The sequence below is a fragment of the Ursus arctos genome, unplaced genomic scaffold, assembly GCF_023065955.2.
Source record: "Ursus arctos isolate Adak ecotype North America unplaced genomic scaffold, UrsArc2.0 scaffold_6, whole genome shotgun sequence".
Lineage (NCBI taxonomy): Eukaryota > Metazoa > Chordata > Mammalia > Carnivora > Ursidae > Ursus > Ursus arctos.
In genome coordinates, this window is record NW_026623078.1 from 53,905,557 (window position 1) to 53,911,556 (window position 6,000).

Genomic DNA, 6,000 nt, shown 5'->3' on the forward strand with positions numbered 1-6,000 from the left:
GTCAAACGAATTGTAGAAGAAACAGCTGCCTATGGGAACATGGTGCCCCACTGCCCTCCGGGAGCCTCTAGATAGATGTGCAGCAAAGGAACTTAGCGAAGGCCAAAGGTAGCCACAGGACTGAGAAAGTGGGAGGAGTGAGAAGATCAAGCTGTCCCAGAGGAAGCAGACCTGGCAAACACTTCATGCTGAAACAACTCTTTGAAATTTTTCATAAAATGAAATTTCAATTTCATTGAAAGTGCAAAGCATAAAATGTGGAAAGCTGGTGCACACTGGAAAGGAATACAACAGTTCTCCACAGAGGCATAAAGAGATGCTCTCTCCATGTCAAAAAGTATGCAAGAAGGTAAACACTGTCCAAACTACTCTCGCTAACTTTACTTACACAGGAATAAACCACTAATTTCCAGGATTTTTCATGTTTTAAGTTACAGCGTACTAAATATATATTCATTGTACTATTGTTTTTCAATTCCCTATACATTTATAACCAACAATAACACAGTTTCTAGTATTTGGACAAAACTTTTTTTTTTAAATCTGATTTTTATTCTTTTTTTTTGGTTCATTTTTTTGGACAAAAGTTTTTAAAAGTTGCAGTACAATCATAATCTTTCCCATCAATTATTAGCATTGCTTTGCATGGTTTTAGGGTGCATGGTCATTTTTTTTTTTTTTAAGATTTTCTTATTTATTTTAGAGAGAGAGACTGCGTGCACGCACTGGGGGCAGGGGTGGAGGGAGAGAGAGTCTCAAGCAGACTTTGGGCTGAACACACAGCCCAATGCGGGGCTTGATCTCATGACCTGAGATCACAACCTGAGCCGAAACCAAGAGCTGGACGCATAACCGACTGCACCACCCGGACGGCCCAGGTCGCGTGGTCATTTTTACCATCCCGCACTGTTGCGCAAGGTGAGAGCTGCCTTTACGTGCTCTTGGAAATATTCTCAGCCTCCGTCTCTGTCACTGTGGCCTCTCCATTCTTGTGCCCATCATGCCGGTCCTAGGGCGGCCAGTGGCTTAGGAAGTTCAGAGTCTGAGATGTCAAGATCTTTGGGGACATCCACCAAAACATCTCATTCCATCTGTTCGGATTAAAGGTTTTTCTAACCTAGGCCCTGATCTTGACACAGACCTGCCTGCATTTTTTATGAAGTCCAGTCTCTTCGCTGAGAAAGTCCAAAACTTTTCTGGTCCCACGCTGCCAGTCTGAAGGAGCATCTTTAAATATCCATGAGCCTTCTGGCTTTCACACGTCGGTTCATAGTTGGTTTTCACCTCAGCTGCTCCTTAACTTTCTGTAGCCGTCAGTGGGACTTGGCAATAGCCTCCCAGTCCCATTGTCCTTGTATCTGTCTTTACCTTCCAAGTCTCAAATAGCTGCTACCATGCACCCACTAGTGCATTTTCTCCTCCTGGTACTCATGCCCAAATCACCTCCCCCACCCCCCTTGGGAGATGTAACGGTTGAACGGCCACCTGTATTAGCGGCCACCAGTGACCCATGGGGTCCTCCCAGCCAGCCCGGTGGTGTGTGATCCACTTCCAAACCCTCACTTTACTGCCTGCGTTCTGGGACCACTCCCAGCACTAACTGTTGCAGGTGAGAGTCTCCAGAAGGTTGGGGTACAAGATGTTGATTAGAGACTAACTAACACCTGTAAAAGGACGTGAGAGGAAGCAGGACTGCTTCGAGGAAGAAGTTAGCTGCCACACCCACCCAACAAAGCCCTTAGCAACCCAACAGGGAAGTCAGGAGCATGCATTTATTGTCAAGGTTTCCCCAGTGAGGCCAAAACTGTTACGTTTTAATGTCCCCACTTTTCTCAGTCACCGGACTTGGGCCTCCTGGGAAGGTCATGACCTGGGATGAAGCAGTTTAAGCAGCTGAGGCCCACTGAGAAGGAGCTGACAGCCAGCGGCGCTGCCCCCAGCAGGGCAGCACATCCCTCCTTCTGGGCTGAGCTTCTGGGTCTATGGCTCAGGGGAGAGACCTTCCCCACACCTGACTCTGCCTCACGTAACAGCATCGATGATGTTCGTTCTAGTTGTAAACCAGTCGTAGAATACCACAAAACTGGAGTACAAGTCTAACAGCGAAAATCTCATCCTGAGAAGGAAAAAAGAAGAGTCATTTATTCATATATTTTGGAGAAAAAGCCACTCTTTGTTATTTCTTTATCACGGTATGGATACTCGCAAAGAAAATAAGCATTTAGGGGCACCTGAGTGGCTCAGTTGTTAAGCATCTGCCTTCAGCTCAAGTCATGATCCTGGGGTCCTGGGATTGAGCCCTGCATGGGTCTCCCTGCTTAGCGGGAACCCTGTTTCTCCTTCTCCCACTCCCCCTGCTTGTGTTCCCCCTCTCGCTGTGTCTCTGTCAAATAAATAAATAAAATCTTTAAAAGAAAAGAAAATAGGCATTTATATTTTCCTCTTTTAAGCTTCCTAGAACAAAAATCTTAAATGATTTTTCCTTGGAAGAGTGGAGTCATCTAGTAAACCCTGTTGCTAATATACAATTGAACTGTACAAAATTAAACACATCTCACATGACTGTCATGGGTGTCCTCTCAAGAGCTGAATCACATATACAAAAGCAAACTCCTCTAGAACAACAGAAACATGGAAACCGAGAGGAAGTCTCGCTGTTCAAGACCCAGCAGGAAGGGAGCTTGGAGGTTAGCCACGACCTAAATTCCTACCGTACTGAAATAATACAATTTTAGTCAACCAACCAGTGTTTACTTGGCATCTCCATTGCCTCTGAGGCTGCACAGGGTCCTGAGGGCAAGCTGAGGGCCACGGGGACTGACCGGCTCCCCAGGGTCGTGTTGCTGCCCAAACCGGGACTGAACCCCAGGCCTCCCGACTGCGAGAACCGTACTCCTTACTTTCTTTGGGTTGCTTTTTCTTCAGCAGGGAATGATATGTTTGGTTTCCATATGGATGTGAAACAGCAAAATCAGAGCTATCTGTTCTTTCCTTTCATAATGCTGCTGCTTTTGGGGATCCCCTCAGCCCAGGCCAGCAGTGTGCACTGACCCTGGGTGTGCTTTCCACCGCCAGCCACACCTTCTCTGGCACAGCCCGCTTTACCTGCGCTCCAGAGAGCCCGATTTCCCGACGATGACCCCCCTCCCCATTCCTCCCCCCCCCCCCCCCAGGGAAGCCCTTATCGAGGACTGGCAGATATGGGGATACACATGTTCCCATCCCTGTCCTCTGATGGGGCGACTCTTGAGATGTGACTTACCCCTCCCCAAGTCACCTTTGCTTCGTGTCACCCTTACATAGTCCTCTTTTCTTCCCCGCCCCACTTTCTTATCCTCCTAATGATTTTTCCTCGGAACATTCCCTAATACATCGTTTTCCTAGGAATTTTCCTGGTCTCAGACTCTGTTTCCAGGGAATACAAGTGAAAAACCACTAACTCTGAAATATTATTATTATTATTATTATTATTATTATTATTATTATTGTATCAAGACTTATTAATACAATAATAATATAATATATTTATTTTTATTATTATTCTTGATTTTAGACATGTTATTGAGCCTCTCATATCTAAATTTCCTCCTGTGTAAACGTGGAGACTTCTCTCTTCCTACCCTCCCTTCATCTCTCCCTTCCCTCTCTTCCCTCCCTGCTCCCATCCAACTGCTTGTTTGTATGTGGGTGTGAATTGGGGGCTTGGCACTCAATTAGAGAAGCTGGCCAGGTCAGTGCTTTGGTGTGCATTGAAGCTGAAGCCAAGTAACTTGCTGATGTGTCCATCACTCATGCCTATGACTACAGGATGAAAAACATGTTTTCCAAATCTGGTTGATCAGTGGGGCAAGAGAAATGGTATTTTTCCATATCCCTCATGGGACTAGACCACCGAAGGATTTTGTAAGCACTTGTTGGCAGACTGGAAAACACAGCCAGGTAACTTCCAGAGGGGACAGGAGCTTTGTTGGGGACACAGCGGAAAGTAGAAGCTGAAGGGGAGTGAGTGGGAGAGGTACAAGCTGGAGCATCGAGCTGGACCTGGGGAGGGGACAGGGGGCCTGGTCCAGGGAGGCCCTGGGAGCCTGGGAAGATTCCACAGAGGGATGGGATGGTGATGTGAAGGCCTGGGGGAATCCCTGGAAAAGGTGAAACTGCAAGGGGACACAGGACAAATAAACACCCATGGAAGAGAAGCTTCCAAACCATGGGTAATCCCTTACTAACTGCCAGGCAATATGGTGGGTAACTGTCAGAGACTTACGCTAAAAAATTTGTATAAGAAGAGCCTGTGCTGGCCAACCATGGTGACTGGCATTTCCACAAATCAAGCCATTTGATGAAGGCAAGATTTCTTAACCTGAACCCAAGGCCCAAAGACCTTGAATTCAGAGGGGGGGGGGGGGGTCCATGAGCTTGCATGAAGAAAAAAAAATATATCTTTATTTTCTATCTCATTGAACTGAAAATTTAATTATGAATGTAGTCAACAAACCTTAGCACTACCTAAGACTTTGTCACCAATACAAATCATAGATAATTTCATATAGTGTTACAGTTGCTATGAATATTTCAAAATATCATTTATACTGTCTGTATTTTAAAATTAAGAAAACGAGTAAACATGCCTCTAGATCTTGTTTTCTAATATATTAATAAAGAAGAACACATTACTACTGTACCTTTTAGAACACATTTGAGCAGTATTTCAATATAATTGGTTTCCTTTTTATTTTATTTTATGTATTTAAAACCATTATTCAGAAAAGGGATCCATGGAAGAAAAAAAATAATAATGAAGGCATTGAAAGTCACAGATGAAAGCTCACATGAGTAATTGTTACTGGTTTTCTCTTACACTCATTGGAAAAGCTTCATCCCCCCTGCCCCCCGTGAAGAAAGGATACAACAGAAAAGGTTAATATATTTTTTTAAAGATTTTATTTATTTATTTGACAAAGAGAGAGACAGCCAGCGAGAGAGGGAACACAGGCAGGGGGAGTGGGAGAGGAAGAAGCAGGCTCCCAGCGGAGGAGCCTGATGTGGGGCTCGATCCCAGGACCCCGGGATCACGCCCTGAGCTGAAGGCAGATGCCTGACGACTGAGCCACCCAGGCGCCCCAAGGTTAATATTTTTTTAAAAATATTTTATTTATTTATTTGACAGAGAGAGAGAGAGAGCACAAGTATGCAGAGCGTCAGGCAGAGGGAAAGGGAGACGGAGGCTTTCCTCTGAGCAGGGAGCCCTACGCGGGGCTCATCCTAGGACCCTGGGATCACGACCTGAGCCAAAGGCGGCAGTTTAACTGACCAGGTGCCCCGCAAAGGTGAATATTGATGAAAGGAAAGAGAAGAGAAAGATCTGCTTCAGAGGACAGAGCTGGAAGTTGGCAGCACACCTGGGGAATCTACAGCACGCTGGGAGGATGTGCTTCAAAAGAGAGAAAGCCAGAGGATCTGTTACCACAACAAACAAACCAACCCCAAACTTCTCTGCAAAGTGATGTGGATTGAAGGATGAGTCAGCCCAAACGCGGGTGTTTGTTGAAAATACAGATTTTTCAGGCCTTGGGTTGAGCGTAGGAATCTGTATTTTTAACAAGCACCCCAGGCGATTTGGGGATAAAACCTAAGCGGGGAGCCCTGACTATGTAAGAACGTTGGGATAGAAGAGAACGCTGTAGTTTTCCAGGGAACAACTTGGCTGTCTTTGACATGCTAATTTATACCTGACTTCCCAAGAAAGGGAAATTGCCTCTCTGGGTGGTACAATCCAGCCCCCTACTGGGGCAGGTGGGCCTTCTCTCTGCAGGAATTTTAAACCTTGTGTCATTCATGAATGTTCCCTGCCATGTTTTTCAAAGCACCAGATTGATCAGGGCTTTGCTTGGACTAAGTGAATCTTTTTAAGTAGCTCTAAATTCTAACTATGCTTCCTATCTCAGTTTTATAAAGGGTGAAATATTTGCTTATTATCAAATACTTATTATGTAAATCATA